At 51.8% G+C, this 25,447-nt stretch overlaps 1 long non-coding RNA gene across 1 annotated transcript; it reads left to right on the top strand.

Annotated features, from left to right (window-relative positions):
- The first annotated feature begins 3,982 nt into the window (after positions 1–3,982).
- LOC139226563 (uncharacterized) lies at positions 3,983–9,660 on the top strand. Its single transcript, XR_011587289.1, has 2 exons — positions 3,983–4,395; positions 8,263–9,660. It is a non-coding gene; the product is annotated as an uncharacterized lncRNA (long non-coding RNA).
- The last annotated feature ends 15,787 nt before the right edge of the window (positions 9,661–25,447 follow it).

Below are 25,447 nucleotides of genomic sequence, written 5' to 3'. Positions count from 1 at the left end.
GGGAGGTATGAGAGCTCTGCGGTGTATGAGAGCTTGAGCACTAGGAGAGCTTGATGGGTTAAGAGAGCGCGGGTGCAGTAGGAGAGCTTGTAGGGTAGGAGAGCTTGGGGGGAAGGAGAGCTTGGCGGGGTAGGAGAGCTTGGAGGATAGGGGAGGTTGGCGGGGTATGAGTGCTATTGCGCTACGAGAACTTGAGGGGTTAAGAGAGCATGCGGGGTGTCGGAGAGCTTGGGGGGGGGTAGGAGATCTTGGGTGGGTAGGAGAGCTTGGCGGGTAGGAGAGCTTGCGGTGTCAGGAGAGCTTGGGTTGTTAGGAGAACTAGGTGTGTAGGAGAGCTTGGGGTGTTAGGAGAACTTGGGATGTAGGAAAGTTTGGGGGTAGGAGAGTTTGGGCGGTAGGTGAGCTTGGGGGTTGGAGAGATGGAGGGGTAGGAGATCTTGGGTAGGTAAGAGAGCTTGGGTGAATTGGAGAGCTTGGGCAGAGTAGGGGAGCTTGTGGGTTTGGAAAGGTTGTGGGGGGTGGGTAGGAGATCTTGGGGGATGGATGAGCCTGGGGAGAGAGGAGAGCTTGAGGGAGTAGCAGAGCTTGGTGGGGTAGGAGAGCTTGGGCAGTAGGAGAGCTTGGAGGTTAGGAGAGCTTGGGGGGTGGGAACCTTGGGGGTTATGAGGGCTTGGGATGGAGAGCTTGACGGGGTATTAGAGCTTGTGGGTGTTGGAATGCTTGGGGAGAGCAGAGCTTGGTGGGGTAGGAGAGCTGATTGGGGTAGGAGAGCTTAATGGGGTAGGAGAACTTGGGGGTTTAGGAGAGCTTGGGAAGGAGGAGAATTTGGATGGGCAGGAGAGCTTGGCGGGGTAGGAGAGTTTAGACAGGTAGCTGAGCCTAGCGGGGTAGGAGAGCTTGGGGGCAGGTAGGAGAGCCTGGTGTGGTAGGAGAACTTGGGTGGGTAGGAGAGCTTGGGGAGCGGGGGGAACTAGGTGAGCATGGTTCGGTAGTAGAGCATGGGGTATTAGGAGAGCTTTGGGTGTAGGAGAGCTTGGGTGGGTAGGAGTGCTTGCGGCGGGGGGTGGGGGGGAACTAGGTGAGCATGGTTCAGTAGTAGAGCATGGGGTATTAGGAGAGCTTTGGGTGTGGACGAGCTTGGGAGTTTAGGAGAACTTGGTGAGGGGAGGAGATCTTGGGGGTAGGAGAGATGGAGGTGTAGGAGCTCTGGGGGAAGTAGGGGAGCTTGGGGTGGTAGGACAGTTGTAGGGAGTAGGAGAGCTTGTGGCGGGTAGGAGAGCATGGGGGGTGGTTGGGTAGGAGAGCTTGGGGGGTAGGTGAGCTTGTGGGGCAGGAGAGCTTGGATGGGTAGCAGAGCTTGGTGGGGTAGGAGAGCTTGTGGTTAGGAGAGCTTGAGGGTTAGGATAGTTTGGGTGGTAGGAGAGCTTGGGGGCTAGGAGTGCTTGGGGTAGGTGAGCTTGGGAGGGTAGGAGAGCTTGGGGGATAGAAGAGCTTGGGGGATAGAAGAGCTTGGGGGATAGAAGAGCATGGGGAGTAGTTGAGCTCGGGTGTGTAGAAGACCTTGGGGGGTACAAGAGCTTGGGGGGGGGTAGGAGAACTTGGCGTAGTAGGGGAGCTTAGGGGCAGTAGGAGAGCTGGGGGTATGCAAGTTTGGGTGTTTGGAGAGCTCGGGTTGTAGGAGAGCTTGGGGAAGTAAGAGAACTTGTGGGTTGAGGATAGCTTGGTGGGGGGTGCAGACCATGGTAGGGTAGGGGAGCTTATTGGGGTTGGAGAGCTTGTTGGGGTAGAAGAGATTCTGGGGTAGGAGAGATGCGTGGAGAAGAGCTTGGGCGTGGAGTAGAGGTTGGGGGCTAGTAGGAGAGCTTGGCGGGGTAGTAGAGCTTGGGCGAGGAGGAGAGCTTGGGGGGGTAAGAGAGCTTGGGGGGGGGGGTAGGAGAGCTTGGGGGTAAGCGACCTTGGGGTGGTGGGTAGGAGAGCATGGCGGGTAGGAGAGCTCGGGGAGGGGGGGGGGTTGGAGAGCTCAGGGTGGTTGGAGAGCTTGGGTGGGTAGGAGAGGTTGGGGTGTAGGCGAGCTTGGGATGTAGGTGTGGATATCTGAACGGAATATATGGAATTAAGGATAGTAAAGTAAACGGGATATATGAAAATGTATAAGCCATGGAAGAATAGCTGGGAGAATGTCAGATTGCAAATAGTGCAACATCAGCATAGCTAACAATCTGTCTCAAGGTTTCAAGTCACTAATCCTGCCAATAATATATAATTGTAACATGAAATACATCTGCAGAATTGCAAGGTCTCAGTAAATAGTCACACCATTAGATTGAAACATTTGGAGGCAATACTTGAGCTTTCAAGAAGAACATCTCATATAGATTGACTAATGAGTGTCTGAGTTAGACTGTCAATCCATTTGTATTTTGTTATCTGATTTCAAAACTGTATAACTGTTAACGCTTTACGATGTAACTTCACCTATCCGTAGGGAGTGTGTACGCTCTATCCAGAGAGTATATCTTCTGTCTGATAGGTCTTACTGGCCGGTAATAAAGACTGCTTTGTTCAAAGCACAAGAGGTATTCGACTCAGTAATTTTACTGAACCAGATTGAAGTAAAAGAATCCAGGAATTAACATTTGGTGTCAGAAGTGGGATCTCAACGGACGACTGCCGAAAACTTGCGAATTAAGAGCCAGACTAGCCTTGGACGAGACGAGGGGAAAATGGCCACTGGAGTGAGTATGATTTCAATACTGCTCCAGTTTCCCCCGGTTTCAAAAGTCTGAGGAAAGTTTAGCCACTCGCTGGTTCTCAGGTAGTGTCTGAACGAGATCCAGGACAATCTGGTGAATACCTTTCAAACTTAGAATAGGGATAGAGATAGGGAAATTGTGCGATGACGCAAACCAAGCGGCGACTTGGAAAGATAGTTAGAGCTAGATAGGGATAGATGATCAATCATGGATCCAAAAAAAAAAAAATTAATAGGAAAGAAAAGAGACTCTTGTGAATGTCTGTTTAAATGAGAAATGCTTCTGTGACTTTTACTGTAAAAAAAGCCGGGAAGTTGTGGTTTGTTTTATCTCAAACAGAATGAAAGTTTGTTTTAACCCTTCGAAGTGTTGTCCTGTATGTGGGAAGTTTAAGAGTGTGAACCTTATTGAATTACGTATATTCGGATGATAAGTTGCGGAGCCAGGAAATGCCCAAAGGATAGATTTGTTAAAAAAAAAATTACATGGTCCCGGTGGTTTAAAAAAAAAGAAAAACTTGTTGAAAGAAAACATTCAGAGAAGGCACAGCAAAACAACTGAGAGGGATTCAAAAGGATTAAAAAAAAAATTATATTAAATAACACGACCTTGAGGCTGGAACAATTGAGATAACGAAAAGCAGTCCACAGCCTACGTGCCAGACTTCTCTCTAGTTATAAAAAAAAATAACGTACTAAATAGGTGCTGAAAAAAAAAAATGTTCTGAGATTTTAAATTATGAAAAATATAAAATCACTCCTGTCCAGTTGGCAGAAAAACTCCATTAAATTAGGGCTTTCATTGACTGATTGAATTTAAACTGCGCAGTGACGCGAAAGGATAGAGAAATTTGGAGACTAAAAGAAATTAATTGAGGCTCATAAGAAATCAAAATTAGAAAATTAGGCTCACAGGGAATAAAATGGGGATTTAAATAGAAGATAGGTGTTCAACTCAGGTACGACGTCGACCTTGTATATCACTTGGCCCGTCTAGGCTCTGATTGAATTTTAAAAAAAACCCCGCAGCAACTCGGAAGGTAGGGCCGACGCGAACGCGCGGCCGAGAGGAGAAGGGCCGAAGCGAACGCGCAGTGACGTAAACGCGCAGTGAAGCGAACGCGCAGTGACGTAAACGCGCAGTGACGTAGACGCGCGGTGACGTAAACGCGCAGTGACGCCAACGCGTAGTGACGCAGAGGCGCAGCAACGCGAATCGCGAAAGTCAGTGCTAATGGCAGGAAGTCTGTAAGTCTTAAAGTGTTTAGAGTTTTAAGTAAAGTTTTAAGATCGCGCGGCTATGCGGACCGTGCGGCGATGCGGGTAATTTTGTAGATCGCGCGGCTATGCGGACCGTGCGGCGATGCGGGTAAGTGTTAGAAGTCTTTGTCTATTTTGTAGATCATGCGGCGATGCGGATCATGCGGTAATGCGGGTAATGCGGGTAAGTGTTAGAAGTCCTTGTTTACCTTTTAAAGTTAAAGTATCTTAACTCGCGCGGCGACGCGAGCCACGGGTCGACGCGGATTGCGCGGCGACGTGAACTGCGAGGCAACGCGGATTGCGCGGCGACGTGAACTGCGAGGCGACGTGGTAGTTTAGTATTGAGATCGCGCGGCGACGCGGACCGTGCGGCGATGCGGGTAAGTGTTAGCATTAGTAAAGTTTGGTTATTTGGAGTTAGTTAAAGTCCGTGTTAGTTCTGTAAAGTCTGTGTCTATTTGTAAGTTTGTTTAAATTGCACGACGACACGAACGCGTAGCGACACAGTAATACGAGGGGCAGTGTGAAAATGGGTAATCAGTTAGATAAAACCACAGATGCGGATAATCCGCTACAAAAGTTATGTGAGGAATTCCCTGAAAGAGCTGAAGACTTTAGAAAATTATCAGGAGCCCTGAACAAATTATTAGGGGATGACCAGTGGCCTCTAGGTGACACTAGAAGCGTAGAGGTAAAAAAAAAAGCACAGGGATTAATTTGGAGAAGGGGACGAGGAAAAGGGGATAAAAAAAAAATTTAATTGCAACCTGGCGACATTATTGTCAGAAATTAAAAGATGCATCACTTCTATCGAGTTGGCAAACAAATGCTATTAAATTAGGACTTGCATTGACAGAGGGAACACATGTTAAAACTGTAGACGTCTTTAAAAAAAAAAGAATGAATGTGCGCACGAGAAACTTGCTAAGAGATCCTCTGGGACCTCTGAGAAAGGTATTGATCAACTACAAGTTAAAATGGCTGGCTTTGTGTTAACCGAGGCTGATGATGAAATTGATGAGTGGCCACTGACTCAGCGCCCAACGGCGCCTCCCGCACCCCCTGGCCTCTTGCTCCAGTCCTCTTCCCAACACCCTCCACCTAACACTCCGGTAAAAAGAGTTAGGAACAACCACATATCACCAAAGCAACAAACCCAAACTGACTCCTCATCCTCTGATAGCGATTCGGATCCCCAGTTTACAAGCAATATAGCCGAAAGGACCAGATCTCACACTCGAAAGGGCAGAACTATATCTCAACATCACAAACAGTCCCGTAAATCTTCTAGTCAACCTACCAGTCCAAGTTGTGAAAGACATAGCAAACACCCCCGCCGATCGAGACGCAGAACTGTCAAGCAGTCAGACAGCTCTGAAACATCCACCGGCCTAGAAATGATTTCCAAGATCCCAAAGTCCCGACACCAATTCCCTGTCAGACCAATGCCAAACCCTGATGCACAACAAGCTGCAGACCACCTCTCTATAGATGTCTGTGATCTTCAAACAACTATTTGATTGCTCATGCTATCCGGACAGATGGAAAGGACAGTTAGATATTATTGGCAGAAAAAGAAAGGGGAGGGGGGAGGTGCGCCCCCAACCCGGGTCAAGACTGAATACGTGACTAGAAAGGAAGAGCCATCTCGGGAGGAAGGATCAATAGAACCGCAGTGTTGCATACAGGATTGGATGGATAAGCAAGGATACGGTTATACTAAACAACCAAACGGCCCGAGCCCTGCTAATAAACCTCCCTATTGTCCCCGGCATGGTATGGGAAGAGGCCGGGACTGGGTAAGAGGAATTGACTGTTTTAATTGTGGGCAGGAAGGACATTGGAATAAAAAATTGCCCCTACCGTCAGCATGGAAAAGGAAGAGGAGGAAGGTTGAGGGGGGCAAGGGGAGAGAGGAGGATCTTACACTAACTTCTCCCAGAACAACCCCTTTGGTCAATTGTCCCCCGATTGACTACGCAGCTTGATTGTGCAGGGATCCTCCCCGGACGACGAACCCATTCTGAATGAGTGGCAACCCTTTTTGATAGATACGGGAGCCTTCATGTCTTCTGTACAATCAAAGCTTAAACTCCCTGCTTCTACTGAAACACAGGAACTTTCAGGATTCCTGGGACAAATCTCGACATTCCCAGTGTCAGAACCAGTTAAAAGGAAGAATCGGTGGAACATCGAGTTGTTATCACAACTAATCTGGACTGTAACTTGATGGCTAGAGACCTCCTTTGCAAATTCCAGTTGCATTTGGAGTATGGAGATTATTGTAAAACAGGAAACCCTTAAGCGGCAGTATTATACCACTAGAACCCCTCAGTGGTGGTCTCTGGACCTGCCGCAGGCACCCTATCATGTGACCCTAGCATACGATCCCAGTGGAAAGAATCAGGACCTGCAGAACTTTTATCAGGATCACGAAGGGGAAGTGAAGGGAATTCTATTAAGGGCTAGAGTGACTGGACTGGAAAGAGAGGCAGATTTTGTGGAAGTGGATAAGAATCTGTGGAAACAGCCCCTAACAATGGCACCGCATATTGCTCGTGAAGTATTAGCCCCTCACCATGCTAAAGATTTGGGAGTTATGGTACGTAAGGCCATAGATGAGGCTGACCCTACCAGCCGGGATGTGCAAATTGTAAAACATGGCCGAACAGTCCAATTTAATGGGGACCCCGAGAAAGTATTAACAACTCTACGGCATCATACTGGCTCCGGCATACCTGACTATGTGGATCCTCATGTGTGGGCAGAGGACCCCTCCGAAGTGGGTTATACTCCCATTAATTGAGATCCCAGTGCAGGGCAATGTGGACTGGCCCTCTATCCGACAGAACCCACTGAAATCACAGGCAATCCTAAACTGACTTTTCGGCACTGTACTGCAATTAATCCGGCCTGTTTTCTTACTGAGCCACCCCAAGATGAGGAAGAACCCAGTCATGATTGTTTATGTTTGTTGACGGAAGTACTTCTATTAATCCAGAAGATACACGAATCTCAGGATACGCCATAGTAAACCAGGAGAATCAGGTCTTGGAATCTGCTGCTTTGAAACCGCCTATTCTGCTCAACAAGCTGAACTATTCGCCCTCACCCAAGCCTGTATCTTGGCCAACGATCTCAAAGTCAATATCTATACCGACTCTAGGTATGCCTTTGGGGTGGCGCATGATTTCGGACAATTATGGAAAAATAGGGGATTCCTAACCTCACAGGGGAATGAGATATCTCATAAACAGCTAGTATCTGATTTGTTGCAAGCCCTCATGTTCCCCAAACGCATTGCCATTGTACCAAGAGGCCAAACAGGCCTCTCGTGACCAACAGATGGCAGTGCCCAAAATTATGAGTCAGACTAAAAATCCTGCGAAGGATAAGTTAGCCTCGAAAAAAAAACCCAATGCCAACCATCCAAGATGTTATAAAAGCACAGGAGGACGCTCCTGAAAAAGATAAACTGTTGTGGAAATATTATGCATGTACTTATGACAATGTTTCTAAACTCTGGACCACTCCCGCGGAACAGACTTGCATGTCTGACGAGTTGGCCTCATGGGTTATAGAATGTCTGCATTTTGCTACTCATTGTGGAGCAAGGACCACGAGTGACACACTTTTGGCTACTTGGTGGCACCCTAAACTCCAGGCGCTCACCCAGAACATCAGTAGTCGTTGCCTGGTTGGCCAGCAACATAATCCAGGGAAGGGAGTCCCCTGTGATTGGGGTAAAACGCCCCTACCCGAAGGTCCCTTTGAGACATTTCAGTTGGACTACATTGAGTTGCAAAAAGTTCAGTGTTACAGATATGTGTTAGTAATAGTAGATGTGTTTAGCAGATGGATTGAAGCCTACCCTAACCTGGACAATAAGACTCAGACTGTTGTTAAGGTGTTAATGAGGGAAATTGTTCCTAGATATGAGATCTCAGCTAGACTGATGACCACCTATGTTCTTTCTCTGACTCAGGCTCTGCGACTAGTTCACAACCAGGTTCAAGATGCTCACCTCGACCTCCCAGTTTTACCCGAATTGTCCCTCGTGGCACCAGGGAAGTATGGATTCGGAAGGGATTAGAGCCACAATAGGAGGGGCCTTTTTAGGTGTCACTCACTACCCCCACTGCAGCCAAGGTTGAGGGGAAAAGTGCCTGGGTTCACCTGCACCGCTGCAAGCTCATCACCATTTAAACAAATTTTGCTGGCTAGTCTAATTCCTGTTTCTGTTCCAGATCTCCTCCTCCCTATAGCTGAACAAGGCAGTTGAAGGAGGATCAGTTTGAACTCTTACCTGTCAGACAGCCAAATACACTGACGGAGACCTGAAGGGAAACGTGAAAACAGAACTCTTTTTATCAGCTAAATAATTGGACTATTTATAAGATGAGACTGTGTCTGTATGCTACTGTCTGCATAATAGTGTTGATATATGACAGTTTTGGTGCACGGGAAGGAAGACAAAGGCGAGAGCTCCATGTAAACACCTTTTTGTATATGTCTTACGTTTATGCGGAAAAAGGGCACTTCACTAGATGCTGGGTGTGTTCACATATCCCTATACATTCCAAAGGGGGAATTCCTTTGCGCACCGTTCCCCTGACCCTAACTGAGACTGTTAGATGGATTCAAAGAAACGATATTGGAACAGGTAGCTAACCGCACTGCTGAGGCTCTGGAGGGCATCACAGCTGAAATGGTAGCGATAAGGACCGTAGCATTACAAAACTGAATGGCCCTCGATTACCTGTTAGCTGAGAAAGGGGGAACGTGTGCCCTGATAGGATCTGAATGTTGCACTTACATTCCTGATAGTTCAGAAAACATAACCCACCTTGCCGATCACATAAGGAGGGAGGTGAAAAAGTTATCCACACCAGCAAAAGAACTTAGCAGGTTTGATTGGTTTCTGGGTGGATCTTGGAGATCCTATCTAATACATGGGGCAATTGTTCTCATCATAATAATTACCTGCTGTTTGATTGTTGGTTGCCTTAACCTCTGCTGTAAAGCAATGACAAGGTTAGCAGACCCTCTTGTGGTCAAGGGTTCCCGGGTTATGATCCAACAAACTAGAGAACTACTCAACAATGCAATACTCATAGAATGATCCTAAATGTTATCATAGAATGATAAAAGGGGGGATGTGGATATCTGAACGGAATATATGGAATTAAGGATAGTAAAGTAAACGGGATATATGAAAATGTATAAGCCATGGAAGAATAGCTGGGAGAATGTCAGATTGCAAATAGTGCAACATCAGCATAGCTAACAATCTGTCTCAAGGTTTCAAGTCACTAATCCTGCCAATAATATATAATTGTAACATGAAATACATCTGCAGAATTGCAAGGTCTCAGTAAATAGTCACACCATTAGATTGAAACATTTGGAGGCAATACTTGAGCTTTCAAGAAGAACATCTCATATAGATTGACTAATGAGTGTCTGAGTTAGACTGTCAATCCATTTGTATTTTGTTATCTGATTTCAAAACTGTATAACTGTTAACGCTTTACGATGTAACTTCACCTATCCGTAGGGTGTGTGTACGCTCTATCCAGAGAGTATATCTTCTGTCTGATAGGTCTTACTGGCCGGTAATAAAGACTGCTTTGTTCAAAGCACAAGAGGTATTCGACTCAGTAATTTTACTGAACCAGATTGAAGTAAAAGAATCCAGGAATTAACATTGGCGAGCTTGGGGTGTAGGCGAGCTTGGGGTGTATGCGAGCTCATGGGGATAGGAGCACTTGGGGTGGTAAGAGACATTGGGGGTTTGTGAGAGCTTGGTTTGGGGTAGCAGAGCTTTGGCGTCGGAGACCTTATTGGGATAGGACAGCTTGGTGGGGTAGGGCAGCTTGCGAGGGTTAGGAAATGTTGGTGAGGAGGAGAGCTTGGCGGGATGATAGGAGAGCTTGGCAGGGTAGGAGAGCTTGAGGGGTAGGTGAGCTTCGGGGGTAGGAGAGCTTGGCATGTTAGGAGAGCTTGGGTATAGGAGAACTTGGCGGGGGGGTCGGAGAACTTGGGGGTAGGAGCGCTTGAGGGTAGAAATGCTTCGAGTGTAGGTGAGCTTGGGGGGTTAGGAGAGCTTGTCGGTTAGGAGAGCCTGGGGTGTTAGGAGAGCTTGGGGTGTAGGAATGCTTGGGGGATTAGGAGAACTTGGTTGGGATGAAGATCTTGGGTGATAGGTGAGCTGGGGGCGGAGGAGAGATATAGGGGTAGGAGATCTTGGGGAGGTAGGAGAGTTTGGGGCAGGTAGGAGAGCTTGTGGGGAGTAGGGGAGCTTGTGGGGTTGGGGAGCTTGCGGGGGGGGTGGGTAGGAGATCTTGGGAGGGTTGGTGACCTTGGGGAGGTAGGAAAGCTTGAGGGAGTAATAGAGCTTGGAGGGGTAGGAGAGCTTGGGGGGTAGGAGAGCTTGGAGGTTAGGAGAGCTTAGGGGGGGAAGGGGAGCATGGGGGTTAGGAGAACTTGGAGGAGGAGAGCCTTGCGGGGTATAAGAGCCTGGCGGGGCAGAAGAGCTTGCGGGGTACGAGAACTTGGCCGTGTATGAGAGCTTGAGCGCTAGGAGAGCTTGAGGGGTTAAGAGAGTCCAGGGGGTGTAGGAGAGCTTGGAGTGTAGGAGAGCTTAGGGCGGGTAGGAGAGCTTGGGGCGGGTAGTAGAGCTTGGCGGGTAGGAGAGCTTGGCGGGTAGGAAAGCTTGGCGGGTAGGAGAGCTTGGCGGGTAGGAGAGCTTGACGGGTAGGAGAGCTTGGCGGGTAGGAGAGCTTGGCGGGTAGGAGAGCTTGGCGGGTAGGAGAGCTTGCAGGGTAGGAGAGCTTGCAGGGTAGGAGAGCTTGCAGGGTAGGAGAGATTGGCGGGGTGTGAGTGCTCTTGCACTAGGAGAGCTTGAGAGGTTAAGAGAGCCCGGGGGGTGTCGGAGAGCTTGGGTGGTAGGAGACCTTGGTGGGGTAGGACAGCTTGCGGGGTAGGAGAGCTTGGGTTGTTCAGAAAGCTAGGGGTGTCAGAGAGCTTGGGGTGTTAGGAGAACTTGGGGTGTAGGAAGGCTTGGGGGTAGGAAGGCTTGGGCGGTAGGTGAGCTTGGGGGTAGGAGAGATGGAGGGGTAGGAGATCTTTGGGAGGTAGGAGAGCTTGTGTGAGTTGGAGAGCTTGGTCAGAGTATTGGGAGGTTATGGGGTTGGAGAGCTTGCGCGGGGTGCGTAGGAGATCTTGGTGGGGTAGGAGAGCTTGGCGGGTAGGAGAGCTTGGAGGTTAGGAGAGCTTGGGGTGGGGAGCTTGGGGGTAAGAGAGCTTTATGGTATCGGAGAGCTTGTGGGTATAGGAGAGTTTAGGTGGGTAGTTGAGCTTGGCAGGGTAGGATAGCTTGGGGTGAGGTAGGAGAGCCTGGTGTGGTAGGAGAGCTTGGGTGGGCAGGAGACCTTAGGAGGGTGGTAGGTGAGCATGGTTCGGTAGGAGAGCATGGGGTATTAGGAGAGCTTTGTGTGTAAAAGAGCTTGGGAGTTGAGGAGAATTGGTGAGGGGAGGAGATCTTAAGGGTAAGAGAGATGGAGGTGTAGGAGCTCTGGGGGAGGTAGGAGAGCTTGGGGTGGTAGGACAGTTGTGGGAGTAGGAGAGATTGTGGCGGGTAGGAGAGCATGGGGGGTAGGTGAGCTTGCGGGTTGGAGATATTGGATGGGTAGCAGAGCTTGGTGGGGTAGGATAGCTTGTGGTTAGGAGAGCTTGAGGGTTAGGATACTTTGGGGGGTAGGAGTGTTTGGGGTAGGTGAGCGTGGGAGGGTAGGAGAGCTTGGGGGATAGGAGAGCTTGGGTGGTAGGAGTGCTTGGGGTGGTTGGAGAGCTTGGGTGTGTAGGAGAGGTTGGGGGTTAGAGAGCTTGGGGTGTAGGCGAGCTTTGGGGTGTTGGCAAGCTCATGGGGATAGGAGAGCTTGGGGTGGTAAGAGAGATTGGGGGTTTGGGAGAGCTTGGTGTGGGGGAGCAGAGCTTTGGGGTCGGAGACCTTTTTGGGGTAGGACAGCTTGGTGGGGTAGGAGAGCTTGGCGGGATGATAGGAGAGCTTGGCGGGGTAGGAGAGCTTGACGGGTAGGTGAACTTGGGGGATAGGACTGCTTGGGGTGTTAGGAGAGCTTGGGCATAGGAGAGCTTGGGGGGGTTGGAGAACTTGGGGGGTAGGAGAGCTTGAGTGTAGACGAGCTTCGGGTGTAGGTGAGCTTGGGAGTTAGGAGAGCTTGTGGGTTAGGAGAGCTTGTGGGTTTGGAGAGCTTGGGGTGTAGGAGTGCGTACGGGGTAAGAGAGCTTGGGTGGGTAGGAGAGCTTGGAGTGGTAGGAGAGGTTGGGGTAGGAGAGCTTTGTGGCATAGGAGAGCTTTGGGGCGTAGGAGATCTAGGGCTGGTAGGAGAGCTTGGGGCATGGGAGAGTTTGTGAGGAGGAGAGCTTGCTGGGGTATAAAGGCTTAGTCGGGTAGGAGAGCTTGGTCGGGTTGCAGAGCTTGAGGGTTAGGAGAGCTTGGAGGGGTAGGAGAGCTTGGAGCTGTAGGAGAGCTTGTGCGTGAAAAGAGAGCTTTGTGGGTGTTAGGAGAGATGCTGGGGTAGGAGAGCTTGGTGGGTAGGAGAGCTTGGGGGATAGGAGAACTCGGGGTAGCTTAGCTTGGGGGGGCAGGAGAGCTTGGTGGGGTAGGAGAGCTTGGTGGTGTAAGTGAGTTCGTTGGGTGGGAGAGCTCGTCTTGAGGGGATTAGGAGAGCTTGGGTGGTAGGAGAGCTTGGGGCGTTTAGGAGAGCTTGGGGGTAGGCGGGCTTCGAGGTGGTAGGAAAGTTTGGGGAGTAGGAGAACTTGGGGTGAGTAGCAGAGCTTGGTGAGCAAGAGAGCTTAGTGAGGTAAGAGAGATAGGTGGGGTAGGAGAAGTTGAGAGGTAGGAAACCTTGGGGGTTAGGAGAGCTTGAGGCGTTTAGGAGAGCTTGGGGGGTAGGAGAGCTTGGGGGGTAGGAGAGCTTTTCGGGGTAGGAAATCTTTGGGAGTAGGATAGTTTGTGGTGGTAGGAGAGCTTGGTGGGGTAGGAGAGCTTGTGGGTAGGAGAGATGGAGGGGTAGGAGATCATGGGGAGGTAGGAGAGCTTGCGGGGTGGGTAGGAGAGCTTGTGGGGAGTAGGAGAGTTTTTGGCAGGTAGGGGAGAATGGCAGGTTGGGTAGGAGAGCTTGTGGGGTACGGGGCGCTTGTGGGGTAGGTGAGCTTATTGGGAAAGGAGAGTTGGTGAGGTCGGAGAGCTTGTGGGTAGAAGAGCTTGGGGGTTAGGAGAACTAGGGGCTAGGAGAGCTTGGGGGTTAGGAGAGTTGTGGGGTAGGAGAGCTTGGGGGGTAGGAGAGCATGGGGGGGTAGGAGAGCATGGGGGGGGTAGGAGAGCATGGGGGGGTAGGAGAGCATGGGGTAGGAGAGCTCGTGGAGGCAATGAAACTCGCGGGGTAGAAGAGCTTGGGGTGTAGGAGAACTTGGGGATAGGAGAGTTTGGGGGTAGACGAGCTTGGGTGGTAGGAGAGCTCGGGTTGTAGGAGAGCTTGGGGTGGTAAGAGAGCTTGGGGTGGTAAGAGAGCTTGGGGTGTAGGTGAGCTTGGGTGGTGGGTAGGAGTGCTCATGTGGGTAGGAGAGCTTGGGGTGGTAAGAGAGATTGGGGGTGTGGGAGAGCTTTGTGGGGAGCAGAGCTTTGCGGTCGGAGAACTTATTGGGGTAAGAGAGCTTGGTAGGGTAGGAGAGCTTGCGGCGGGTAGGAAAGCTTGGTGGGGAGGAGAGCTTGGGTGGGTAGGAGTGCTTGGCGGGGTGATAGGAGAGCTTGGCGGGGTGATAGGAGAGCTTGAGGGGTAGGAGAGCTTTGGGGATAGAGGAGCTTGGGGGGTAAGAGAGCTTGGTGGTAGAAGAGCTTCGGCTGTAGGTGGGCTTGGGGTGTAAGAGAGCGCGGGGGTTAGGGGAGCTTGGGGTGTAGAAGTGCTTGGGGATATGCGAGCTTGGGTGGTAGGAGAGCGTGTGGGTAGGAGAGCTTTGTGGCGTAGGAGAGCTTTGGAGCGTAGGAGATCTTGGGCGGGTAGGAGAGCTTGGTGAATGGGAGAGCTTTGTCGGGTAGGAGAGCTTGTTGGGGTATAAAGGCTTAGTCGGGTAGGCGAGCTTGGTGGGGTAGCAGAGCTAGAGGGTTAAGAGGGTTTGGAGGGATGGACAGCTTCGAGCTGTAGGAGAGCTTGGAGGGTGGTAGAGCTTGCGTGGTAGGAGAGCTCGGGGTAGGTGAGCTCGGGGGGGAGCAGCAATAGAGCTTGGTGGGGTAGGAGAAATTGGTGGGGTAGGAGAGCTTGGAGGGTAGGAGAGCTTGGGAGTTTAGGAGAGCTTGTGGAGTAGGAGAGCTTGGGGTGAGAGAGCTTTGGCGGGTGGGAGAGCTTTGGGGTCGGATAGCTTGGGGTGGTAGGATAGCATGGGTATTAGGAGAGCTTGCGGGTGTAGGAGAGCTTGGGGCATAGGCGAACTTGGGGGGGGTAGGAGAGCTTGGGGGGGTAGGAGAGTTTGGGGGGTAGGAGAGCTTGGGTGGGTAGGAGAGCTTGGGGGATAGGAGAGCTCGGGTGGATTAGGTGACCTTGGGGGTAGGAGAGATTGTGGAGGTGGGATAGCTTGCGGGTGTAGGAGAGCTTCGGGTGGAAGTAGAGCTTGGTGGGGTAGGAGAGCTTGGACGGGGCGGGGTAGGAGAGCTTGGGGCTTAGGCGAGGCTGCGGGGTACGAGAGCTTGTTGGTTAAAAGAGTTTGGGGTGTAGGAGAGCTTGGTGGGTTGGGGAGCTTGGGGTTTAGGAGAGCTTGGGGGGTTGGAGAGCATGGGGGTAGGAGAACTTATTGGGGTCGGAGAGCTTGTTGGGTTAGGAGAGCTTGGTGGGTTAGGAGAGCTCGGCGGGGTAGGGGAACTTGGGGGTAGGAGAGTTTGGCGGGGTAGGAGAGCTTCGGGATTAGGAGAGCTTGGGCGTTAGGAGAACTTGAGGGTTTAAGAGAGCCGGGTAGTGTAGGAGTGCTGAGGCCGGGGGGGGGGGGGGGGGTAGGAGAGCATGGGGATTCACAGAGATTTGGTGGGGGGGGGGCGGGGGTTAGGAAAGCTTGGGGTATTAGGAGAGCTTGGGGTGGAGGAGAACTTGGGGGTTAGGAGATCTTGCGGGGTTGGAGAGTTTGTGGGTGTCAGAGAGCTTGGGGGTAGGAGAGCTTGGGGGTAGGAGCAATGGAGAGGTAGGAGATCTTGGGGAGGTAGGAGAGCTTGGGGGAAGTTGGCGAGCTTGTGGGGAGGAGGAGAGCTTGTGGGGAGTAGGAGAGAATGGCGGGTTGGGTAGAATGTCTTGGGGGTTAGATTAGCATGGTGGGTAGGTGAGCTTGGGTGGGTAGCAGAGCTTGGTGGGGTAGGAGAGCTTGTGGGTAGGAGAGCTTGTGGGTAGGAGAGCTTGTGGGTAGGAGAGCTTGGGGGTTAGGAGAGCTTGGAGGGTATGAGAGCTTGAGGGTCAGGAGAACTTGGTTGTAGGAGAGCTTGGGGGGCTAGGAGAGCTTGGTGGGTAGGAGACATTTTGGTGGTAGTAGAGTATAGGGGTAGGAGAGCACGGGGAGGTAGTGGAACACGTTGGGTAGAAGAACTTGGGGTGTAGCAGAGCTTGGGGGAAGGGGTGCTTGCGGGCTGGGAGAGCTTGGGCGTAAGCGAACTTGGGTGGTAGGAGAGCACGGGTTGTAGGAGAGCTTAGGTGGTAAGAGATCTTGGGGGTGTAGGAGATGTTGGCGGGGAGCAGAGCTTGGTGGCATAGGATAACTTATTGGGGTAGGAGAGCTTGTGGGGGTAGGAGAGATTGGCGGGTAGGAGAGCTTGGGATGGAGGAGAGCTTGGCAGCTTATGAGAGTTTCGGCAGTAGGAGAGCTTGAGGGGTTGTGAGCCTGGGGTGGGGGTGTAGGAGAGCTTGCGGTGTAGGAGAACTTGGGGGGGTGGTGGGATAGGCGAGCATGGGTGGTAGGAGAGCTCGGGGTGGTTGGAGAGCTCGGGGTGGTAGGTAGGAAGCTCGAGGGGGGTGGTAAGAGAGGTTGGGGGGTAGGAGAGCTTGCGGCGGTAGGAGAGCTCGGGGGCGTAGGAGAGCTTGGGGTATTAAGAGAGCTTGGAGGTGTAGGAGAGCTTGCGGGGGAGCAGAGCTTAGTGGGATTAGAAGCTTGGCGAGGGAAGAGGTTGGGTGTGTTGGAGAGCTTGGGGGTAGGAGAGCTTGGGGGGTAGGAGAGCTTGGGGTGTTAGGAGAGCTTGGGGTTTTAGGAGAGCTTGGGGTGTTAGGAGAGCTTGGGGTGTTAGGAGAGCTTGGGGTGTTAGGAGAGCTTGGGGTGTTAGGAGAGCTTGGGGTGTTAGGAGAGCTTGGGGTGTAGGAGTGCTTGGGGGTTTAGGAGAACTTGGGGGAGTAGAGGAGCTTGGGAGTAGGAGAGCTTGGGGCTTAGGTGAGCTTGGGAGATAGGAGAGATGGAGCGGTAGGAGATCTTGCGGAGGTAGGAGAGCTTGGTGCAGGTAGGAGAGCTTGTGGTATTAAGAGAGCTTGGAGGTGTAGGAGAGCTTGCGGGGGAGCAGAGCTTAGTGGGATTAGAAGCTTGGCGAGGGAAGAGGTTGGGTGTGTTGGAGAGCTTGGGGGTTGGAGAGCTTGGGGGGTAGGAGAGCTTGGGGTGTTAGGAGAGCTTGGGGTGTTAGGAGAGCTTGGGGTGTTAGGAGAACTTGGGGTGTTAGGAGAGCTTGGGGTGTTAGGAGAGCTTGGGGTGTTAGGAGAGCTTGGGGTGTTAGGAGAGCTTGGGGTGTAGGAGTGCTTGGGGGTTTAGGAGAACTTGGGGGAGTAGAAGAGCTTGGAAGTAGGAGAGCTTGGGGCTTAGGTGAGCTTGGGAGATAGGAGAGATGGAGGGGTAGGAGATCTTGCGGAGGTAGGAGAGCTTGGGGCAGGTAGGAGAGCTTGTGGGGGTAGTAGAGCTTCGGGGTGAGTAGGAGAGCTTAGGGGTTTGGTGAGCATGGGGAGGTAGGAGAACTTGAGGGAGTAGCAGAGCTTGATCGGGTAGGATAGCTTGTGGGCTAGGAGAGCTTGCAGGTTAGGAGAGCTTGGGGGTGTAGAGGACCTTGTTTGAGTAGGAGGGCTTGAGGAGGACAGCTTGGCGGGGTAGGAGAACTTGGGGTATAGGGGAGCTTCGGGGGGGGGGGGTAGGAGTTCTTGGGGGAGGACAGCTTGGCGTTGTAGGAGAGCTTGTGTGCTGGAGAGCTTGGGCGGTTAGAGAGCATGGCGGGGTAGGAGAGCCTTTGGTGTAGAAGTGCTTGGGGAGAGCAGAGCTTGGTGGGATGGGAGAGCTTAATGGGGTAGGGGAACTTGTTGGGGTAGGGGAACTTGTTGGGGTAGGAGAGTTTGCGGGGAGGAGAGCTTGGGGATGAGGAGTACTTGGGTGGGTAGGAGAGCTTGGCGGAGTAGGAGAGCTTGGGGCGGGGGTAGGAGAGCTTGGGGGGAGGTAGGAGAGATTGGTGAGGTAGGAGAGCTTGGGGGGAGGTAGGAGAGATTGGCAGGGTAGGAGAGCTTGAGCGGTGTAGGAGAGCTTGGTGGTGTAGGAGAGCTTGGGGGGTTAGGAGAGCTTGGGGTTGTAGGGGATAATGGGGAATAGTACAGCATGGGGTGTTAGGAGAGCTTGGGTGCAGAAGAGCTTGGGAGTTAGGAGAACTTGAGGAGGGTAGAAGAGCTTGGGGTGTACGAGAGCTTCGGGGGTACGAGAGATGGAGGGATAGGAGATCTTGGCGAGGTAGGAGAGCTTGAGTGGGTAGGAGAGCTTGTGTGGAATAGGAGAGCCTGTGGCAGGTAGGAGAGAATGGGGGGTTGGGTAGGAGAGCTTGGGACTAAGTCAGCTTGTGGGGTAGGAGACCTTGGGTAGGTAACAGAGCTTTGTTCGATAGGAGAGCTTGGGGGCTAGGAGAGCTGGGGGTTGTAGTGGAGCTTGAGGGCATAGGAGAGCTGGGGGATAGGCGAGTTTGGGTGGTAGGTGAGCTCGGGTTGTAGGAGAGCTTGGGGTGCTAAGAGAGCTTGGGGTGCAGGAGAGATCGGGGAGGAGCAGAGCTTGCAAGGGTAAGAGAGCTTATTGCGGTAGAAGAGCTTGGTGGGGTAGGAGAGATTGAGGTGTAGTAGAGCTTGAGTGGGTAGGAGAGCTTGTGGGGGGTGATAGGTGAGCTTGGCGGGGTAGGAGAATTTGGCGGGTAGTAGAGCTTAGGGGTTAGGAGAGCTTGGGGTATCGTATAGCTTGGGCGGTTAGGAGAATTGGGGAGGTATGAGAGCTTGGGGTTAGGAGCGCATCGGGGATGGTGAGCTTGGGGGGTAGGAGAGCTTGGGGTTTAGGAGAGCTAGGGGGTTATGAGGGCTTGGGAAGTGAGAGAGCTTGGCGGGTAGGAGAGCTTGTGGAATAGGGGAGCTTGGGGGGATAGGAGAGCTTGGGGCTAGGAGAGCTTGAAGGTTAGGAGAGCTTGGGCGGTGGGAGAGCATGGTGATCTTGGAGAGCTTGGGCGGTGGGAGAGCATGGGTGTGGTAGCAGAGCTTGAGAGGGTAGGAGAGCTTGGGTGGGTAGGAGAGCATGGAGTAGTAGGAAGCTTGAGGGGTAGCAGAGCTTGAGGGGTAGGAGAGCTTGGGTGGGTAGGAGAGCTTGTGGGGTAGGATTGATTGGGGGCGTATGAGAGCTTGGGGGGTAGGAGAGATTGGGGGGGTAGGAGAGATTGGGGGGTGGTAGGAGAGCGTGAAGGTAGGAGTGCTTGGGGGGTAGGAGAGCATGGAGGGAGTGGGGGGAGGAGAGCTCGGGGAGGTTTACATGAGCTTGTGGATGTAGGAGAGCTTGGAGGTAGGACAGCTTTGCCGGGTAGGAGAGCTTGGCGGCTAGAAGAGAGCATGGCGGCGAAGAAGAGAGCTTGGGCTACGGGTAGAAGAGAGCTTGGGAGAAGAAAGAGCTTGGGGAGGTGGAGAAGAGAGCTTGGGTGGGGGGTGGGGAGGGATGGAGAGCTTGGGGATGGGGAAGATAGAGCTTGGGGAGTAGGAGAGCTAGGTGGGGGTTGGGCGATGTAGGAGAGTCTGCGGAGGGATGTAGGAGAGCTTGGGAGGGTAGGAGAGCTTGTGGGGGTGGGCGAGCTTGAGGATAGGAGAGCTTTGGCGGGGGTAGGAGAGCTTGGAGGGTTGGAGAGACAGTGGGGGTAGGAAATCTTGGGGGAGTTGGTAGCAGAGCTTGGGAGGGTAGGAGAGCTTGGGGTGGTAGGAGAGCGTTGGGGGTAAGAGAGCTTGGGGAGTAGGAGAGCTTGGGGGTAGGACAGTTTGGGTGGGGTAGGAGAGCTTTTGGGGGTAGAAGAGCTTGAGAGGGTAGGAGAGCTTGGGGTGTAGGGGAGTTGGGGGTAGGGGAGCTTGGAGGGGTAGGAGAGCTTGGACGGGTAGGAGAGCTTGAGTAGGGTCGGAGAGCATGGAGAGTAGGAGAGCCTGCGGAGTTAGGAGAGCTTGGGGGTGTAGGAAAGCTTGGGGTGGTAGGAGAGCTTGCGGGGTTAAAGATCTTAGGGGGTGTAGGAAAGCTTGGGGTGGTAGGAGAGCTTGCGGGGTTAAAGATCTTAGGGGGGGTAGGAGAGCTTGGGGGTAGGAGAGCTTGGTGCGGTAGCAGAGCTTGGTGCGGTAGCAGAGCTTGGTGCGGTAGTGGAGCTTGGTGCGGTAGCAGAGCTTGGGGGGTCAGGAGAGCTGGTGGGGGTTTGAGAGATTGGTGGGGTAGGAGAGCTTGATGGTGGATAGGAGAGCTTGGGTGTGTAAGATAGGTCGGGAGCGGGTAGGAGAGCTCCGCGGGGTAGGAGAACGTGGGCGGAAGGGCACGAGTGCTGCGGGATGGCGGGAGGTAGGAGAGCGTGGGGGCGGGGTAGGATTCCTTGAGTGGGTGATAGGAGTGCTTAGGGGGAAAGGAGAGCATAGGGGTAGGCGAGCTTGACGGGGGGTAGGAGAGTTTGTAGGGTAGGAGAGATTGGGTGGGCTGGAGAGCTTGGAGGGTAGGAGAGGTTGGGGGTTAGGAGAGCTTGTGGTGGCAAGAGAGCTTGGCGGGGGCTAATGGAGCATGGGGCGTAGGAGAGTTTGGCGGGGGCCAATGGAGCATGGGGCGTAGGAGAGCTTGGCGGGGGCTAATGGAGCATGGGGCGTAGGAGAGCTTGGGGAGTAGGAGAACTTGGGGGTAGGAGAGCTTGGGGGCGTGTCGAAATCTCGACCTCCGAAAAGAATGACTCCGACACTTACAGCTCCGGTAGAAGTTTCCTTTTTAATTTACTTTGCTCGCAAGGGGTAGGTTTCACTCAGTCAAGGGCTAAGTGATCACCTCCGAAATGGTTCAGTTTTACAAGATATTTATACAGTAAAACCAAAGTTCTGGCCTCTCCCTGTGTATTGCTCTGTCTCACAGTCAGTGAATACAGATAAAGAGTTAATTACTATATCCTGGTCCTGACATGGTGTCCAGATATTTCCTTTTGTCAGGGTTATCAGAAAGCCAAACGGCCATTACTCCATGAGTCATAGGTAATGGGCTATCACCTGTCTTGTATTGTGTCAGGATTGTTTCAATTTCCTGGTCAGTTTATCTGTTTGCATCAAATGGATGAGGTCTCGGAAAGAGATAATGGCTAGAAGATAAGGGTGGGGTGACATGGAACTCCTGTAGTGTAGACAATAGGAGAGCACCATGGGGGGTTACTTGTCTCAGCATGACTTGTCTCCTAGCTGTCTGATGGCCATCAGCCATCTCACAGCAGGTTTAGCTGTTTATGCAAGCTGACTGCTAAAATGCAGAAAGTTCTGGAAGGGCCAGGACTCCATTTTAATCAAAAGGCACACAAATACCGTATGGTATCAGCTTAGATAAAAATACTTTCCACAGGCGTAGGAGAGCTTGCGGGTGTAGGAGAGCTTGGCAGAGGGTTGGGAGACCTCGGGGTATAGGAGTACTTGAGGGTTAAGATAGCTTGGTGGGGGCAGGAGAGCTTGGGGGAAGGAGAGCTTGAGGCGGGTAGGAGCGCTTGTGGGTTAGGCGAGCTTGGGGGTTAATGGAGCTTGGGTGGGTAGGAAAGCTTGGAGGGGTAGGAGAACTTGGGGGGTAGGAGATCTTAGGGGGTGGGTGAGCTTGGGGGATAGGAGAGCATTTGGGGCGTAGGAGAGCTTGAAGGGGCAGGAGAGCTTGAGGGTAGGAGAGCTTGGGTGTAGATGTGCTTGCGGTTAGGAGAGCTTGTCGGGGGGTAGGAGAGCTTGGGAGTAGGTGAGCTGGGGGTGTAGGAGAGCTCGGGGAGTGAGGGGTAGGACAGCTCGGTGCGGTAGGAGAAGTTGGGGGTTGGTGAGAGAGCTTGGATGTGTAGGAGATTTTGGGGGATAGGAGAGCTTTGTGGGTAGGCGAGCTTTGGGGATAGGAGAGCTTAGGGGAGTAGGAGAGCTTGTGGGGTGGGAGAGCTTTGGGGGGTTGGAGAGCTTGGGGAGTTGGAGAGCTTGGGGGGTTGGAGAGCTTGGGGGCATTGGAGAGCTTGGGGGCATAGGAGAGCTTGGGGGCATAGGAGAGCTTGGGGGTTAGGAGAGCTTGGGGGTTAGGAGAGCTTGGGGGCATAGGAGAGCTTGGGGGTTAGGAGAGCTTGGGGGTTAGGAGAGCTTGGGGGTTAGGAGAGCTTGGGCGTTAGGAGAGCTTGGGCGTTAGGAGAGCTTGGGGGTTAGGAGAGCTTGGGGGTTAGGAGAGCTTGGGCGTTAGGAGAGCTTGGGCGTTAGGAGAGCTTGGGGGTTAGGAGAGCTTGGGGGTTAGGAGAGCTTGGGCGTTAGGAGAGCTTGGGGGTTAGGAGAGCTTGGGGGTTAGGAGAGCTTGGGGGTTAGGAGAGCTTGGGCGTTAGGAGAGCTTGGGGGTTAGGAGAGCTTGGGGGTTCGGAGAGCTTGGGGGTTAGGAGAGCTTGGGGGTTAGGAGAGCTTGGGGGTTAGGAGAGCTTGGGGAGGTAGGAGAGCTCGCGAGGGTGGGAAGGAGAGCTTTTAATTAATTTTTAAACTTTTAATCAACCTTTAAACTTTTTAAACAAGTTGGAATAACTTTTAAAACTTACATTTTCGACTTCTAATCGAAGTACTTTTAAACATCTATTATTGACCTTTGAACACTTTATAGAAACGTTTTAAACTGGGGAAACATTTATAACGTATTTTTGATATACATCCTGGAATTTTTAACAACTCTTAGAAACTTTTAAAATAAATTGGCTATTTTTATCTTTTAAAATAACTTTGGAAGTCACCTTCCTAATGTCTGTCGCCCAGCTAGCCTCGAGCCAGCCACCATCAATGGCGCTATTCGGCGCCGAGCTTACGACCAACACTTCGCCGTAGGCAATTAGGCTTTTCGAGCTGTTCCTAGTCTCCAGTTGTCTTGGACCCCCTTGCCACTGGACCAAGACCTTGTTCAGCTAAGCCCATGTGGTTGCCAGTGTGCAGCGGCCACCCCACGTTAAACAAACTCACGCACAGGCATCTTCCACTTCGTCAGTATGAAGTTCGGGACCTGGAACGTCAGGACCCTCATGAACAATCCCAACCGCAACAGGCCGAAGCGCTGCACCGCCATAGTTGCCCGAGAACTCAGATGTTTCGACATTGACATCGCTGCCCTAAGCAAGACCCGGCGGGCAGGGGAAGGCCAGTTGAAGGAACATGGTGGCGGGTACACCTCCTTCTGGAAAGGGAGACCAGAGGCAGAACGCTGCCTTCATGGAGTCGGCTTTGCCGTCAAGAATGACCTGGTCGATCGCCTCAAAGACTCCCCCTGCGGGGTTAACAAACGGCTCATGACTCTTCGTATTTCCCTATCCCAGAACCAATGCGACACAGTCATATGACCCTTCACTCGATGCAACAGATGAGGGTAAAGAGGGTTTTTATTCCAACCTCGAGACATCCTTGTCCCGTGTCCCCACGGGCGACAAATTGTTCCCCCTGGGTGATTTTAATGCCAGTGTCAGCAAAGACACAGCCCTCTGGGGAGGCGTGATTGGCAGAGCCAACTCTGCCAATTGGAAAGCCAACTCCAGCGGTATCCTACTCCTGACAAAATGTCTAGAGCATGAACTCCTCATCACCAACAACCTGTTCCGCCAGAGGGATAAATACAAGGCATCGTGGCAACACCCTCGCTCCAAACAGTGGCACCTGCTTGACGATGTCAGCGTCCAAGCCAGTGATCGCAAGGATGTGCGCTTCACCCGCGCCGTGACAGGAGCTGATGACTGCTGGATGGACCATCGTCTAATCGGATCTATCATCGATATTAACATAGCCTCAAAACAGAGGGGACAGCAGAATCAGTGCCGCAAAAAAGTTAATGCTGGGTTACTTAGAGACCCAGCTAAGAGAGCCCGATGCAACAAGCGCCTCATAGCCAATCTGGTGTGTCTTGATGACTCTGAGATGCTGAATCCCCATAGCGCTTGAAGTCGATGTTCTGCCTCTGGTTTCCCTTTCCAGAAGAAGGTATAACCTCCATCATGTTCCTTCAACTGGCCTTCCCCTACCCGCCGAGTCTTGCTTAGGGCGGCGATGTCAATGTCAAAACGTCTGAGCTCCCGCGCAACTATTGCAGTGCGGTGCTTCGGCCTGTTGCTGTTGGGATTGTCCATGAGGGTTCTGGCATTCCAGGTCCCGAACTTCATGCTGACAAAGTAAAAGTTGTCTGTGCGTGAGTTCTTTTAACGTGGGGTGGCCGCTGCACACCGGCAACCACACGGGCTTAGCTGAACAAGGTCTTGGTCCAGTGACAAGGGAGATCCAAGACAACTGGAGACCAGGCACAGCTCTATAAGCCTAATTGCCAACTGTGAAGTCTTGACCGCAAGCTCCGTGCCGAGTAGCGCCATTGATGGTTGAGGGGCAGGCATTAGGAAGGTGACTTCCAAAGTTATTTTAAAAGTCTAATTAGTACTTGGATAGGAGTCTTAATACCAGGTTTGCTAGCCTTTTCCTATTAGTTGAAGTTGTTGCTGCCTTCATTCAGCACTCCATTTGCTGTTCTTTCCTGCGCTTTCTACAACTCTCGCTCTCGCTCCCTCGCTCTCTCTCTTTAATAGCCACAGGCCTGATTTGTAATTAGCAATGGAGGCTCGGGCTTAAATAGTGCGTATATGTTAGCGAGAGATGGCGCGAAGGGAGATTGAAAACAAAGTGGGAAGGTAGGTAAAAGGAAATGTAAGAAGTACAAATGCTTCCGAGCTGTTTGATAGCACGAATGTATGAGCTGACAGAAAGTAATAATCAGCTGTCTGTGGCTCTTTAAGTAAAGAGAGAGCCAATGTGAGCTATCTGCAGCCATACTAGTCTGAAAAAATCCGATTTCATCTGACCTCGGATGTGAAGCAGAGCGAAGGCCTGGTTTGTACTTGGAAGGGGACCGAATGGGAATACCAGGTGCTGTTGACTTGAGCTGCCACCACAGGCTGCTCGCAACATTCACACTGCCGTCAACCAATCAACAAGCTTGTCGCTTCTCCCTCCTGCATTCAATTTCTCTCTCACCCTCTCACTTTATTTTTCCAAATCTTTGTTGCTCATTCTCCTGCCGCCATAGAAAGTCAAGGGTGTTCACACACAACCAAACTCAAAATACAGCAACAAAACAACTGAGCAAAACACACACCAAAACCAATAAGTCCTTGTCATCCAAAGCATCCTAGATCAAACATTGGTTATAACTACCACATCGCAGCTCAATTCTGGAACTGAGTAGAGAGTTGTCTGATTAATTTGATTAGTACTTGGATTGGAGTCTTAATATCAGGTGTACTAGGCTTTTCCTATTAGTCGACGATGTCGCTGCCTTCATTCAACACTCCATTTGCTGTTAGTTCCTGCTCTTCCTACAACTCTCTCACTCTCTCTCTCTCTTTATAATAGACACAGGCCTGATTTGTATTTAGCAATGGAGGCTCGGGCTTATAGTTTGTGTGTTTGTCAAAACTAAAAATCATGGTTTAAAAACTAGTATTAAAACACTCTACCTAAACGCACGCAGCATTCGAAATAAAGTAAATGAGTTGACGGCACAAATCATTACAAATGGGTATGATTTGGTGGCCATTACAGAAACGTGGTTGCAGGGTGGCCAAGACTGGGAATTAAACATACAGGGGTATCTGACAATTCGGAAAGATAGATAAGAAGGAAAAGGAGGTGGGGTAGCTCTGTTAATAAAGGAAGATATAAGGGCAGTTGTGAGAGACGATATTGGCTCTAATGAACAAAATGTTGAATCATTGTGGGTGGAGATTAGAGATAGTAAGGGGAAAAAGTCACTGGTGGGTGTAGTTTATAGGCCCCCAAATAATAACTTCACGGTGGGGCGGGCAATAATCAAGGGAATAATGGAGGCATG

This window comes from Pristiophorus japonicus, chromosome 16, assembly GCF_044704955.1.
Source record: "Pristiophorus japonicus isolate sPriJap1 chromosome 16, sPriJap1.hap1, whole genome shotgun sequence".
NCBI classification, from domain to species: Eukaryota; Metazoa; Chordata; class Chondrichthyes; family Pristiophoridae; genus Pristiophorus; species Pristiophorus japonicus.
Note: the sequence above shows the minus strand (reverse complement) of the source record. Positions and strands in the feature narration are given on the sequence as shown.